Source organism: Leuciscus leuciscus (genome assembly GCF_965113295.1).
Source record: "Leuciscus leuciscus genome assembly, chromosome: 2".
In the NCBI taxonomy this organism is placed as follows: Eukaryota; Metazoa; Chordata; class Actinopteri; order Cypriniformes; family Leuciscidae; genus Leuciscus; species Leuciscus leuciscus.
This window is the reverse complement of record NC_138726.1, coordinates 63,592,625-63,609,549: the sequence shown is the minus strand read 5'-3', so window position 1 is coordinate 63,609,549 and position 16,925 is coordinate 63,592,625. Positions and strand designations below refer to the sequence as shown.

General features: G+C 39.4%; 1 long non-coding RNA gene across 1 annotated transcript; it reads left to right on the top strand.

Annotated features, from left to right (window-relative positions):
* Nucleotides 1-264: 264 nt before the first annotated feature.
* On the top strand, nucleotides 265-3,100 carry LOC309492626. The gene is made up of 4 exons (XR_014203615.1): nucleotides 265-684; nucleotides 767-945; nucleotides 2,282-2,412; nucleotides 2,814-3,100. It is a non-coding gene; the product is annotated as an uncharacterized lncRNA (long non-coding RNA).
* Nucleotides 3,101-16,925: the final 13,825 nt, after the last annotated feature.

Sequence of the window (16,925 nt, the reverse complement as noted above, 5' to 3'; positions counted from 1 at the left end):
TTTTTTTAAAACAATCTGTATTGTATAAAGCGCTATATAAATAATGGTTACTTGACTTAAATTGTTTCAGATCTTCAAACAAAAGAGAATGAAACAATTGCAACCAGAATAAACACAAAATTCAGTTTATTAATGATAATGATAATTGTACTTATCTTTGTTTTATGTTAAATTGGTAACACTTTACAATAAGAACTAACCAGGAGCAATACATTTGTTACTGTATTTGTTAATCTTTGTTAACGTTAATAAAAATACAGCTGTTCATTATTAGTTCATGTTAGTTCACAGTGCATTAACTAATGTTTACAAGGTTTTAATAAAACATTAGTAAATGTTGAAATTAACATTAACAAAGATTAATAAATGCTGTATACGTGCAGTTCATTATTAGTTCATGTTAACTAATGTAGTTAACTAACGAACCTTATTGTAAAGTGTTACCGTTAAATTTATTTGGAATATCGGACGCTACTGGATATACATAAAAAATACAAGCAATTATGTCCAATAGTTAATTGACATTAATGTGCAGAAAAGGATTTTTTTTTTTTTGAAATACTTTTTATTGTGTGATTGCTATTTTCAGGAAAATGCTCTGGTAACAACTAAAAACAGAAGATTAAAAATGTAATCCAACAGAAAATAATGGCTGCGGGGAAACAAAGATGCACTCAAATAACGGTAAGCTACATTCTTTATTATACCTTTTATAAACTATTATCTTTATAGTTTAGAATACCTAATGACTGATATTGTACTTCAGGAACCAAGGGAATGCTGGAGGAATCAAGTGTACAAAGTCCTCCGTTTCCTCAGCCATTAAAGAATTCAGACGTGAAGAGATTGAGGATTTAAACAATGAAATCAAAGAGCTAAAAGAAGATTTACAATATTAGCGCAGATTCAGGATAAAAACCGAGAGAGAGCTGAAGGAGTGGAAAGGTAATGAAATCTAGTTCTACCACAGCAATTATTCTCAGTACTAAACATCATTTCTCAAAAGTTTGCTCGTGGACTCTCTTCTTTTGTATTATAGCATAGTCTGTTTGAATACTCGATTCTGATTGACTGGAAGGTGTGCATTCAAATAATGAATGCACAGATAATTACAGTCAGATTAATCATCATTCTGAATTAATGTGCTGCTTTACTGTAACACACACACACATACAGTCCCTCTCACACAGAAACATATTTCTAAGCAACAAGGTCTTAACGTTGCTGTTTTTGGAGTAATTAAACTGACAGCTTCACTAGAGTGATGCTGCACAGACACAGGCAATTCACATATGCACAATCTTTCTCTCTCTCCCTCGTTTATTCATTCAAATAAATGTAATCCAGTCACACTAATTTATCTCTGTTGCCTGAATGCTGAGTGTGCAGAATGCAAGATCTAATGACCCATAGCCAAAAAAAACTAATGAAAATGAACTGTTAGTTTTTGCTCTTCCATCAAATTGTGCTCCACAAACGTTAACCCTTGGGCGCTGTTCGTTTGTGGTTTACAGTCGGGTTGTTTGGGGTCTCCAGAGACCCCAGGCAACAAAATATAGCCTAATTTTACTCAGTTTATTAATGTTTTTACTCCACATTTGTGCAGTTTTTGGAGGATTTATTATACATTTAAAAATGTATATAAATAAACAAATATTGTTTTTTTTATACAAAAACAGCTTTTTATGTAAAATTCACTTAAAAGACCCACATTTCTAACTTTCATTCATGGGGATAACATGGATAATTTGACATGGTTTAGTGTATCATTTTTTGGAAATCTGTTTTAAAAGTAAAACATTTTCACTTTAACCAGTAGATTACTGTAGAGCTCCACTATTTGCTATATCAGTTAAAAAAAATGCTAACCTTTGACAAAGTAATTTTATTGTTATAATTGTGATCTTATAATATGTAGATATGAATCCAACTGGAAAAACTTGTGAAAAGATTATTTCAGTTAGTCAAATAGCAAATAGTTGAGCTCTGCAGCGATCTACTGGTTAAAGTGATAATTTTTAACTTTTAAAACAGCATTTTCCACAAGATGGGCAAAAATCTTACACTAAACCATGAATGAAAGTTAGAAGTGTGGGTCTTTTATAAAGTGAATTTTACATAAAAAGCTGTTTTTGTATATAAAAAAATATTTGTTTATTCACATAAAAAAAAATAAAAAAAAGATGCACTGGTAACATGTAAAAACAGAAGATAATGGCTGGGGTGAAACAGATGCACTCTCAGCATTTAAAAATGATTGTGTCTTTCTGCTTTTTTCCAGAAATGCATGTTATTGGGCAAATTGTGTAGACTGTCAATGGAGGGACAGAAAGATCTCAGATTTCATCAAAAAGGTCTTCAATTGTGTTCCGAAGATGAACGAAAGTCTTACGGGGTTGGAACGACACGAGGGTGAGTAATTTAACTTCAGCTTTCCTGTAGCTCAGTGGTAAGAGCATTGCGTCAACAACGCAAGGTTGTGGGTTCGATCCCAGGGGATTGCACATACCTATGTATAAATGTATAGGATAACGCAATGTAAGTCACTTTGGATAAAAGCGTCTGCCAAATGCATAAATGTAAATGTAAAATGTTTTACCTGGAGTGATCAAACTTCAAAGCTATTATTAATGCTGAACAATAAACCATAAAAAGATTAACTGTAAATAGTACGAATACTTTCCACAAACACTTGCTGACACCAAGTTAAATTTAAGAGATTAACTTGCAGATTCATTTTAAGCATAATATATGCCTGTGGTGAAGAGTGTAACTGAAAGAGTTTCTCTGATTCTTTTTGTTTGTTTTTCCAGACTACATCCAAAATATTGTTTCCACATCTGAGATGAAGGCAGTTAAAAGAACCAAGTGGAATAATGAGAATAAGCTCTTCAAAAAAACACAACCTCTCTGAATAATGTGGGGGAAGATATATGCATGATTTAAATATAAACACTTTAAATACATTGTCTAACTCCTAGCCTGTTATTTGAAGGTAAAAAAAAAAGTAAAATCACATTTGTTGCATTGCAGTTGTTTTGTACCTTAATTCATTATATTGCAGATGTGTAAAAATAAACTTATTCTGGTTGTATTTCAATGGTATTGTACAGCATTTTATTAGTATTACATTTCGGTAGTATTGTAGGCTAATTGTACTTTAGTTGTATTCAGGGGTTAAAGTGGGCCGGAACGGTCCGGAACTGCATTCCGGTACCTCAGATAAATTAATAAATAAATAGATTCGAATCAAATCATTCTCATCAAATTCAATGATTCTCATCATTCATCAAATCAAAACTGAATATCACCGCCTGGCCGCACCTTCACAAACAGGGGCGGACTTTACTATTAGGCAAAGGTCGGCAATTGCCTTGGGCCCCGAGCTACCTAGGGGCCCCCAAAATGCCCTATTTACTTATGCTTTAAAAAAAAAAAAATTTTTTTTATATATTCCTAAAACTCCATTTACGAAAAATGGTATAAAATCATTAGTGTCGCAGACAGGAGGGGGCCCCCCGCCTCACTACATTGGACTATTCCATTATCTCACTTACTGCGCATCTGCGAAAGTGTAAGGCTGTGCCAAAAAACTGACAGAGAAAAATAAGTGATTGACAGACAGAGTGTACAGAGTGACAGACAGAGTAGTAGACAGAGTAAAAATGAAGCGAAGCTAGCTACCCAAGCGGTGCTGAAAAAAGGAAGAAGTGGGAGGAAAGCAAAAAGTCCGTAAAGGTGCGCGGCGCGAAAGATAAACAACACGCAGTAACAGGAGGACTGGGAAATACACAAACAGAGCAAGACGAGTCTAAACGCGAAAATTTTAAGTTTCGAAGTTACCCAAGCGGCTCAAATAAAAGAAAAAAGTGAAAAGACTCTGATAAGTATTTGGGAACGCTGCCAAAGATGACACACTTTTTTTACGGCTACTGTTGGGGATAACTTACAGATCAGGAACAACAACGTCCAATGCACAGAAAAATCGTGAAGCAAAGAGGACACGGAGATCGACAGACAAAACTGAGAAGTTTACTTATGAATCATGATATTTAAAAAAATCTCAGCTCTCAGATTCTGTCAATTCTATTACGAAATTCAAACAATAAATATTTGTCAAGCAAAAAAAAACAAAAAAAAAACATAGCTCACCAGAAATTGTACCATGTAAACATTGTAACATGTTTCTGTTTAGGAGTAAAGAAGTGTATGCAGGGTTTAAAGGAAACGTTTTTTTCTCCTCTCTAACTTTTACTTCCCCGTAGATTAGCTTTACCTGCCTATCCACCATTCAGTCGGTACATATTTTTTTCGTTCTCTTTTAAAGATTGGATGGGGAGGGGCCCATAGCCTACCTACCTTCGCCTTGGGCCCCCGATTTGCTAAATCCGCCACTGTTCACAAACACGCTTCCCGACGTTACGTTCTCAGTCACGGCTCTCCTGTCTGATTTGAGTGCATCTGCACCGGTTGACGCCTCCCCTCCCCGCTGAACGCCAGCGACTACTAATGCGTGATTGCACTCACGGGGGTTGAGCGCGGTAAAGTAAGTTTTGGGTTCGATATTTGCCGGACTTTTGTTTTCCCTTGTAATATATTTTATTATTTATTATTATATTATATATTATATTTATACCTGAGAATGCTTTGACGCGTTTCCACAGCGCATGATACTTAAGGGAACGTCTGCCAATTCCACCAACTGCGTTAAACGTAGACTATAATTTGTATTATTTAAAATTACTTTTAACATGTGACCTTTAAAAAAAGCAGTGCTTTAATGCACAATGAGGTATTTTAGAGGACAGCATCTCCGCTTCACGAGCACGACTATTGCCAGATCTCTCTCTCTCTCTCTCTGTCTCTCTCTCTTTTTCTTTAGTAATTTCTATTTTTTTTTTTACATATTTAAATAGCTTTTTCAAATTTGATGCAGTTTTGTAAATACTGATATAAAAAAATAATATACAAAATAAGGAATTTCATGTTTTTTTCTATGCCATGTAAAAAATTTACAGTAACCTTAGATGTCAATTGTTTCCATACACACAAAAGATAACATCATTAACTTTTTATGACAGATGTTGCAATTTCAATGTGTTAATCATCTCAACTTAAGTGTAAAAATAATTTTTTTGCAAATCAAAATGTGAAAAAAAAATGAAAATAGAGCAGTGCTGCGGTAATGACATCTTGAGTCGGTAAGGACAAAATTGTATTTTTAATGTAAAAAATGGCATGTTTATATATATATACTAATAAATATACAAATATATACTTCAGTACTAATAATATACTGAATATTTGTCATTTAATATACAGTACACCTTGAATTTGTCTCTACCGCAACACAAGGTCTTTACCGCAACACCTAAATTTGCTGCGGTAAAGACATGTTGCGGAAATGACATTTTTGCCAATATTTTAGCTAATTGGCAGCTATCAAGGCCTACCACATTAGTTTTGAATCTTAACATCTTAATATACATGAATTCAACAGTAAACTACATTTATTTTTAAAATGTAGTTATAAATACACAATTATTAAGCTGAATGGTAAGGACGCACAATAAATACTTGAGCAGAAAAGATGATGTTTACCTTATTTTTTGTTATCTTGTGAGTGAGGTAGTGTGGTGGTCCAGTCTGTCAGCAATGTGCTCAAGTGATAGTTTCTGTTTCCATAGAAACTAGACTTGTTTGTGTTCGATAAAATTTCATAATAAAAGCTTTTTTTCATTGTTGCGGTAAGGACTCAAAAGTGTGGGACAGGCACATTTAGTTAAAAAAATCATAAAAATGATCAGTAAATAATACAAAGAATTTTAAGATTCTGTAAATGAATCTGTATATTAAACAATTCCATTTGAAATAATGTCATATTGTAAAAGAATGAGCTAATTTTAAGTATCTCAACATTGAAACCACGGGTGTGGGACATGAGCAAAAATGGTGTTTGGACCTATAAATGCTTCATAATTTTACATTAAATCATATTATTTATTCATAATTATTTATGTCAAGGTGTGTATTGACACTACGTTTATATTTATGAAACATCAAATGACAAATTTTAACATAAATCTAAAATTTCACTCCTGGGACTTAAAAGTGCCCGTAGTTGCAGAAACACATTTCAGTTCTTAAGGTGATGCAACACCGTAATAGCGCAGAGTCATATACCAGAACGCATGGTGTACAAGCATTATAGAGTGGTGAATATCCTCAAACTCCAGGAGAACATCGCAAACATCCCTATAAACATCCCTTTCTTTCTTTTTTAAGAAAGCAGGTTTTGCAGTTCCTGCCAGAAAATAGGCCATACAGAGGAAAAATGCTGGTCACTGTGTAGGGGCAGACCTCCTCCTTATATTCAGAAAAATACAAAACCACTTTCTAAGGGCAAAAATCAGTGATCTGCACGTACAGGTAAAACTCTTAGCGAGTTAACTGCTTTGTTCATGCAAGGCCTTCAGCTATTAACTTCACTTGCTAGTGGGTTAGTAGCCCAATAGCAACAAGTTTAGTTATAGTATATTGGTTAATATCCAAATTGCAAATTTGTTTGTATTTTCAAATTTGTAATTGTGCAAAACACATTGTGCTCATAGAACACACTTAATAGTTGTTTGTGCTACTACAATGTGCACATAGGCTAACTAAGTTTATTCTTTAAAACACATGATTGCTTTACTGTAAGTGTTGTATGAAACACTTAGGTTACAAGGTTGTAGATGCTATGCATTCTAGGCCATGCATCGTGTGTAAACTGGAATAATTGTTTTACTGGATTTGCATAGCAAGTTCAAGTTGCATGTGTGACTATGTTGAATTTGTTTGTCTCCTTAGTGGAAAACTTGTTATGTCTTCATGACAAGAAGTACAAGCAAGTATATTCCTCTTAGGAAACTTTTAATAACGCACAAGCAGGATAACATGCAAGCACATGCTCAGCATTCTCTCTTCCTCCTCTCCTCCTACTTTACATGTATGCCTAACTCAAGAAGCTTGAGTGCCATCTAGTGGTGCATTAATGTAAGGACATCACATATTCCCCTCTTAGTTCGAATTCTTGAATTCTTGAAATGAATTCTTCCTGTAGCCAACAATCAAAGAAGAACATCAAATCAGTAATGTATCAACAGTTTCACATGTATAAGAATACACTAAGCAACACATTACATGAATACAAAGGAGCATTTAAAATAAACAATATGAACAAAACTACTCAACTGCTATTCAGTACTTGAATGTTCATGTGAATGTGTGTTGCAGTTTCTGTGACTAATAAACATAGTCCTTTAGCCAACCTGGCTCGCGTCTTTGACGTGTCTCACGTGGACAAGCATCAGAAGACACTGAATTTCCAGACAGTGGAACATGAGAGGGAATCAGGTTTTCAGCATTTATGGTCAGTCCATTATCCAGTGCATTAGTCGGCACAGGTGCAAGACACGATGCATGCCACTTCTTTCCATCGTCTAAGAGGTAGGTGTAAGGGCCAACTTTTTTTCTAACCTCAACTGGAGGAGTGAATTTTGGATGTCCTTTTGGTACATGTACTGACTTTTTTATGTGCACTTTAACCCCTTTTTGGAAAGAAGAATGACGCACTTGATGCTTGTTGTCAAAGCGAGATTTCATGACATCCTGACGTGCTGAAACACGCTTCTGCAGTAGTTTAGGTTCATGACCCGAAGGTGAGGGTTTCAGGACATTGAGGCGGGTACGCATTTTCCTCCCATGAAGTAATTTGAAGGGGGAAACACCTGTGACAGCATGAGGTGTAGCACGATAGATCTGCAGGAAGTCAGTCACTGTTGCTTTCCATGGTGCTGATTGTAGGATTGCTGATTGAATTGTACTTTTCAGAACTCTGTGGAAGCGTTCAATAGCTCCATTTGCAGCAGGATGATACAAGGATGTGCGAATGTGCTTAATGTCTCTCTCTTTCAGGAACGCAGCAAATTCTGATGAAGTAAACTGAGGCCCATTATCACTCACCAGAGTGGTCAGGTTGCCATGTCTACTGCAGACAGAGGTAAGAAAAGCAGTCACCTGTTTTGTTGCAATAGATGCAGTAAAGGCTACATCGGGCCATTTACTATAGTAGTCTGTGAGTGTCAGAGCGTATCGACAGTCCCAGACAGCAGTCTTGAAAGGGCCCACAATGTCTATCGCCAGTTTTTCCCAAGGTGCAGAGGGTAACAGAGGGAACAGGCTGGAGTGGCACAGCAGAGGTTTTCACAGTTTTATCCAGAGAAAGGCATAACTGACAGGCGGTGATCTTTTCTTCCACAAGTGTGTCCATTCTGGGCCACCAATACATTTCACGCAGGCGTTGCTTTGTTCTCACAATCCCCTGATGGCCCTCGTGTGCAATGCGGACCAGTGACTCACGCAGTTCTCCAGGTACCACCAGTCGAGACCCTCTAAACACAAAATCAGCTTGCACACTGAACTCATGTCTTAGTTTGTAGTATGGGCGTAGAACAAGATCCAGAGCAGCAGGAGATGGAAGCCAGCCACGGACAATTTGTGTGCGCAGTGCAGAGAGTTCAGAACAACGACAGCAAATTCATCCTGAGATATGGCAGTCGGACCAGTGGACAGTAATGCAACAAATTTGGCTCTGTATCTGACTCAGCATACGAAGTAAGAGGCAGGGGCAGGCGGGACAAACAGTCTGCAGTGTAGTTTTCAGATCCAGCACGATTCTCAGCTGCGTAATTGAAACATAGCAACCGAGCAGCCCACCGAGCTATGCGCATGCCAGCTCTATCAGTCCCTTTTGTGGTCAGCAGCGTTGTTAAGGCTTGATGGTCAGTCCGCAGAGTAAATCTGCGACCCCACAAGTATGTCCTCCACCTCTCCACTGCCCAAACGCACGCCAGAGCCTCCTTTTCGACAGTGGAGTATTTCTGTTCAGCTGGGGTGAGTGTTCTGGATGCGAAAGCGACAGTACGTGCTTGACCATCAGTGCTTATTTGTGCGAAGACAGCACCTAGTCCGTAAGCAGACGCGTCAGTAGAAATGACCACTGGCAGCCCCGGGTCAAATAGTGTAAGAGCAGGACTGTGTACAAGTATTTTTTGACATCAGGTAAGCTTTGTTGAGCTTCATCAGACCAGTGAAATCCACTCTCATCTCTCAGGCACGCACGCAGAGGCATCACTACGGAAGCGAAATTGGGAATAGATTTGTTGTACCATGAGAGGAGACCCAGCAGAGACCGTAACTGAACAGCATCCGATGGCGCAGGTGCATCGATTATTGCAGAGAGATGTTCCTGATCCAGCTGAATACCCTGTGATGTCGCCATGTGTCCTAAGAACTTCAAGCTCTGCTTTCTTAATTTCAAATTCAGACTCATTCAACACCAACCCAGCATCTTTGAGACGTTGCAGCACATTCTCTAGCACTTGATCATGCTCCTGTAGCGAGCGTCCCCACACGATGATGTCGTCTAGATAATTTGCAATGTTCTGGAGTCCTTTTAGAATGACAACCATCATCTTTTGGAATGCAAATGGAGCAGATGCCAAGCCATAAGGTAGGGTACCCGAAGAGGCCCTCGTGTGTAATGAATGCAGTTAGGTCCCAGCTGTCGTCATGAAGAGGTACCTGATGATATGCACTTTCCAAGTCTATAGTTGAAAAAACAGTTGCACCTTGCAGTAATGTCATCATCTCCTCCATGTGTGGCAATGGGTAGCTGTCTACTATAACTGTCTTGTTGGGCCCTCGCAGATCCACACACATGCAGATCCCCCCTGTTTTCTTTTGGACCACAACAATCAGAGAAACCCATGGAGAGGAGTCAATTCTTTCAATTACACCTGCATGCAAGAGTCGTTCCAGTTCTGCAGAAACAGCATCTCTGACAGAGAAAGGTAAGCAACGCATGTGTCTGACAGGAGGTATAGAGTCAGAAATGTTAACCTTGTGTGTAAATCTTTTTACACAGCCCAATACAGTACGCTGTGATGGAGGAGTGGAGAGGGCACAAACTGAAGCGGATTGTGGCGGCGGCAGTACAGTGTTTCCATCGAATCGAAGCTGGAGTCCTTTAATCAGGTCCATGCCTAGCAAAGCTGTGCCATTGTCAACGATGAAAAAGTGTGCAGGGCAGGTAAGGCCAAATTTAGCACTGAAATTGGCTCTTGAAATTGGGAGTTTGTAACGGCACAGTGCGAAAGTGCTGCTCATACAATTGTTTTTGCAGAATGGACACTGATGAACCAGAGTCCACTGTGAGTTGAAGAGAGACAGGTGTAACAGCAGACGTAGCATTTATAGTCACATCACACATCAAGCGGTCAGATGTTCCAGGTAGGTAGAGAATACAGACCTCTGGTAATTCAATTGAATGCACTGAACGAGTAGGAGCAGAACGGCAGACTCGTGCAAAATGTCCAGTCTTATTACAATTCTTAAATTTAGCAGATGCAGCAGGGCAGTTCTGTGCGTTTGCAAGATGTCCAGCGGAGCCACAGCGGAAGCATGTCCGAGCTGACAAAACAGAATGAGGTTTTGATGAGGTATGTGCTTTGAATTTGGCCTTAGGATGCTGTCGTCCGGTCGCAGGAGTGGCATGTACGGCTTTACTGGAGCAGAACTGCTTGTAGCCATAGATTTTGCCTGGGCATTAGCGGCCTCTAGCTGTGTGGCAATTGTAATTGCAGTCTCCATTGTCAATCTAGATTCCACTAATAATCTTTCACGAATGCAAGGGTTAGCGATATTTTCTACTAGCTGGTCACACAGCATATCATCAAGATTGTCATTAAATTCGCAAGTAGACGCCAAATCTCTCCATGCAGCAATGTATTGCAGTACCGTTTCATCTGTCCTCTGCACTCGTTTCCTGAAGGCATGTCTTTCCACCACGACATTTCGTTTTGGAATGAAATGCTCCTACAAAGCTTTAATAGCACATGCCAGATTGCCACCGGTATCGGGCAATGTATAAAATAGTCTCTGACCTTCAGTTCCGAGGCAGTGAAGAAGTAAAGCCCGTTTTCTGGCTTCTGGCCAGGAATCTCCAGTAGCATTGATGACGAGCATGTAGTTCTCAAACATTCTCAGCCATGTTACAAGTGGTATAGAGGGATCACCGGGACAAGGCAAAAATGGACTGGGAAACGGAGCACTTACTGATGCCATCCTCAGGAAATCTTGTAAAAAAAAAAATCGTCCTCGTCGCCAATTTTGTTATGTCTTCATGACAAGAAGCACAAGCAAGTATATTACTCTTAGGAAACTTTTAATAACAGTTATGCACAAGCAGGATAACATGCAAGCACATGCTCAGCATTCTCTCTTCCTCCTCTCCTCCTACTTCACATGTATGTCTAACTCAAGAAGCTTGAGTGCCATCTAGTGGTGCATTAATGTAAGGACATCACAAAACTCTGCTATTTTCCATATAGCTGCAGTAAAACCATGTAAAGGAGCATAGAATTGCCATGTGGCCACAATGTTAATCACAATTTGCATTAACCATGAAAATGCTTTCTTCACAACTGGATTCAGTAACTCTGTAATTTGCACTTTCCTCATGCTCCTTAACAAAAACATTGGTGTGGGAAGATTTTGAGCCAAATCACACCTCATACTCACTGGCTCCCTGTTACAGCAACAGGACCAAATTTGCATCACAATTGTAAAACCTCCTCACCGTTGGTGTGGGGCATGAATGAATTTACACATAACCACAGCTAAATGCAACCATATAGATGACACCATTTGATCTTCACACACAAAGTCAAATCTGCATCTGTCTGATTCTGCCTCACAAAAATGCAATGCATACAATGTTATTTAAGTCTTTACATCTAGACTGAATTATAACTGTGAAATGCATCCAGTAATTGTTTGTTTTGTTTTACTTTGGATTTACTTTATCACTTAAGTAATCATTTGTCTCACAAGTTAAATTTTACAAGTCAGTATTTCTCATTTTTACCCAAGTACAAATATTTGTATTCTCATTAATGCTTTTGAAACATTTCCGAAACTTGTTTGATTTCTGCTTATTTGTATTTTGTCCATTTAACTTGCAACAATGTTTTTGGACATTAATTCAATTGAATCTCTGTGTTTGGTTACACTGAATATTTTGCTGATACTCTTCATGAAATGGGGTTTTAAACCAGCATTTGTTATTTTGTTGTAATGCAATGCATTTAAATGTTTCCAGAAACACTGTAAGAGCTTGTAAGATCTTCTTTTATTCTTCCTTGACCATCTTTTTAAGTACATCAATTTAAGGGCTTTTTGCCACAGAAAAATTTTAATCTGACCATATCAATCCTCTGACCAATGACAAATGCCATGTGTCTGCTTTTGCTGTTTGTTGTGCTATATGCTCTTTTAAAATCACAGGATCCCTGCTACCAAAGTTCACATCCTGTGTCCCATCTCAGAAAGAGGAACCAGCATTTGCTCCCAGATTCAGTGCCTGTTCTTGTGGAGGTGTGAAGTGTTCAATGGATGATTTGCATATCTATCAATGGTGCAACACATTTGATGGAGCCTCCTCATGCAGGGCTGAAAGAGAACAATGATTGAAGACTGACCAACTGCTATTGCAACAAGCCTGGGCCAAAAGTCTGAAGATGCAACTACACACAACAGAAAGCATGTCTTTATGGACTATGTCACCTTTGGACTCCATTTGTGTGGCCAAAGGTGCCAAGGGCGGAATTGTAGGATTGAAATTAATCTAAGATATTTGAAATGAACCAAGACATTTGCTTTACTGTTTTTCCACCCCGCTCTTTCTACCACAAGGACCATTTGTAGTTCCTAAAGGCACAGAGGGGCTGATAGTGATCAAGACCTGTAGGCCAAGATGTGTGTACCTTGGGGGTCTATGAATTGTCACACCTTTAGTACGGTGAGGGAAGTGTAATTATCTGATTGGTCAGTTTGAATGTCTCACAATTGGGTCTTAGTCACATGGTTGGGAAAGGATAAAAGAAGATTGAAACTGTTGCTCTGTCTCTTTTGATGCTCTGGCTCTCTTATTCTCTGGGTCCCTTTCTTGTGGCTCTCTCTCTTTACCTCCTCTTTCCTCTTACTCTCTACTCTCTCTCTCTCTCTCTCTCTCTCTCTCTCTCTCTCAGGTAACACTTTTCATATATGCTCTGGTACAATTAATAATATAAGTTATCATCATCTCAACTAATGTGTTAAATAGTTTTAATTTGGCATTGACTTTGAAGTGCTGCATATTGCAATACAATATTGTCACTATAGCAACGCTCTCCCACATATTAAGCTATTGTACCTGCGCTTATTTCTGTCGTTGGTATAAGTGGCAGTGGGTGGAATAGACAATAAATGTACAGTTTTCTACCATCTTGCTGACAACTTTTCTTTAGTCATTTCGGCAGTCTTGCAGACTTTTTTTTTTGGGTGGCGCTGTAATGGCGACAGGCAGCAGCAGAGTGAGAGTGTTGTCTTTTAACGTTTAAATTGGTTTTTAACCTCGTCCCTACTAACTTCATGAGTTTCATGAGTCTGTGCTGCCCTGTTAAAGTGCTTGATAGTGACGCATCAGTGTTGACACTTGTTTTACATTGAAAATAACATTCAAACAATTTCAGCAGAGATTTCCATGTCCACTTCAAGCACACTGACTGTCTTTCTCTCAAACTATCTGTCTATCTCTCTGTCTTTCTCTAGTGATGGATGCAAATGAGGAGCAAAACCCTTCTGACATACTTGCCATATTCACCATTTATCATTAATGAAGTACTTCATTTAACAAAAATTGTAGACCACCATTCTTAACAACTTTACCATACTTAACGTAAAACATATAGAAGATATTTACATGTGATATAAAGGTAGTGGAAATAGAATGTAGATACTGGAAATTTTATGAATGGGGTTAGGGTTAGGGCCAATATGTGGAGTGTGGGCCATTTGTTGTTGATGTGTATGCGATCGCCATTAAAGGCTTGACTAAACTAATCTCTCGTACCAGTTGTACCTCATCTATACTCTGGCGTAGGGGATTCAACATGCAAAAAAAAAAAAAAGTTGCATGTTGAATTCACATTGTTGTGGACAACTAAATGTGTTTCATAATCTAACCATTTTGATAAATTATGTGATGAAAATAAGAGAAATCTGGTCTTTTTAGACATGTAGGTTGCTGCACAATTTAAATTGTAAATTGAGTAGGATTAACTCTTCTGCTTTTATTCACTATCCAGCTCTGCTGCATCATTTGCGTATCTCTGCTCTGGGTTTACTGGAATTAACTTACAAAAACTGATTAGCATTGTGCCCTGTATTAAAATTATGAATTGAGGAAATAGTTAAAGGAGATGTAGGGACTTTGGAAACAAGTCGCTTCAAGCATTATGATCCACTCACTAGCTACGAGTCTTTCCACGTTTTACTAAAAGCTAAAGTGTGCAACGTTTGGTCCTCTAGCAGTTAAGTCTGCGAATAAGAAACTAATACGAAACTTGTTTTAGATGCTGTAATAACTATTGGAGAACAAATGATTATGAAGTCTTCTGATACATCTTCTGATAAACCCCCAGATAAATCTTCTTCTGATAAATCCCCAGAAATGGTATATATTAAAGACTGTCTGCATGCATTGGATCTAACAGAAGGAGATGACCCAGAAATAAGAAATGTTAATGTTACAGACAAGGTTGAGATTTTTATGGACGATCTTATAGTTGAACATCTCCGGAGGGACAACGCAAAGAGAGCTCGCAAGACAGAAGAAGAAGGAGAGAAAGGCGCTGGCGAAGATCTTCCACTAAAGCTCAACTACCTCGGAATGAACTGATTCATCGTGCACAGCAGTTAATTAAAATGATAAGACAAGCCGAATGATTAAACAAGAAAATAATACACATTGCAAACAGTTTTATGGTTGAAAATGAAATAGACTGCTCAAATGAGGATGTGTTGAATTTGCAGGACAAGCTCAAATTACTTAAAGCATAATTTGAGCTTGGCCCACGAACTTAAGGGTCATTGTTAGAAGTGTTATGTGTGTGTGTGTGTGTGTATGTGGACACAACATGTTTAGGTTGTTAGGACCGCATGTATTTAGGGAACTGTGAACATCGTTTGCCCCAGACATAGAAAATGTGTGAAACTGGGGAAAGGTCAAAAGGGCTGCGATAGAAAAACGTTTGTGTATGTGCTGCATAAAATAGGTGTGAAAAGGAAATAGATCATTTGAATATGTGCTTCTGCAAGCTTATATTAATAAGGGACTAAGCTAAGTCCAAAGTTTTACCTTATAAGGGAATTAGCTATACTATAATAACAGCCCATAGTTAGAAGGCGGACCAAAAACAGAGTTAGTATTAAAAAAGCCTTGGAGAGTTTTTTTCGGGGCTGCAATTCGGGTGAAGACTTTTACGTGTTTATGTTATTTTTGCCTTTGGAATTTTTGTCTTTTTATTATTCTCTTTGGACCCATCTGTGCAGAACACCAAAGCCCCAGTCCGAACAGGTCGCAAGTGGAGGGCAGAACTAGCAGTCGACCAGGCTATCAGCAGGCTGAAACACCAAGAGATTGTTGGCAGGACACAGTCAGTCGAAGATGTCGTCCAAAGCCACAAGGTAGGAGAGGAAAGAGCTAGTAATTTCCGAGGTGGTCAGGACAGAGGAGGAGAACTATCAGATCAAAGCCCTTAGCCAACGCCAGCAAGGACGCTGGACGACCTGGGAAGGAGTAATAAGCCGGACCGTAGGTTGGGCCGACATGTGGAAGATCCCCCAAGCCAGGCTGAGTTTCCTCATAAGGTCCACCTATGACACCCTCCCAAGCCCCAGCATCCTCTGTCTGTGGTATGGCTCATAGGAAAGCTGCCAACTTTGCAATGCCCAAAATCTGAGCCTGCAGCACATCCTGTCAAGCTGAAAAACAGCACTGACCCAGGGTCGGTACAGGTGGCGCCATGACCGAGTCCTGCGGAAGCTGGCGGAGATCCTGGAGGTATGCAGGGCGGAATCAGCCAGGGAGCAGCTACCACCGACATCAAGGCAGCCGATCCACTTCGTTAGAGAGGGAGGAGGGGCCCCTAACATTACGCTGCCACAGAGATCAGCCCTGGCAGGCAGTTGTGAGTGGAACCTGAGAGTGGACCTCGATTGGCAGCTCAGGTTTCCAACAGAGATCACCACAAACAACCTTCGACCGGACATCATTCTCTGGTCTGCCACTGCCTGGGCAGTAATTTTGGCAGAGCTCACTGTCCCTTGGGAGGGAGGAATGGAGGCAGCCTTTGAGAGAATAAAAGACCGGTACCTCGACCTCACCGCCAAATGCAGAGAGGTCAGCTACCCGGTGGAATTCGGCTGTAGGGGGTTCGTGGGAGCATCCACCCAGTGCTTCCTGAAGAGCATGGGAGTCACCGGCACCAAACTCAGAAAGGCTCTGAAAGACCTGGCCGAGGAGGCCGAGCAGGGAAGTTTTTGGCTTTGGTTAAGAAGGAAGGACCAGGCATAGGGAAAGCAAGGGTCCTAGGGTCAGCTGCAGGGGGCTCCACAACCGTGAGATGTTCCGGGATTAATGGAGTGAAACATCAATGAAGGGTGGCTCCCGGCTGATGACCCTGCAGCTACCCGCAATGGCACCGTCGGAGGTGCGGCAAGCAGAAATGCTCAGCAGGCAGTCACTTGCCTGTGCTACCACCTGAATCTTTTTAAATAAAACGAAATCATGTTGTGGTGATTCGTAAAACTTTTTAAACAAGTCTAAGAGTAATTTTGTGAGTATTTCATGAATTTTGAAAGCTATTTGAAAGCTCCTGATAGCTATTATATCCATCGAGGAATGCTATTTTTTTCTGCTATTTAGATTTTAGTTAGTTCCTTTTTAATGGAAACTATATGTTCTATGTTGAAAGAGAGAGAGAAGGGAGGAGAGACAGAAG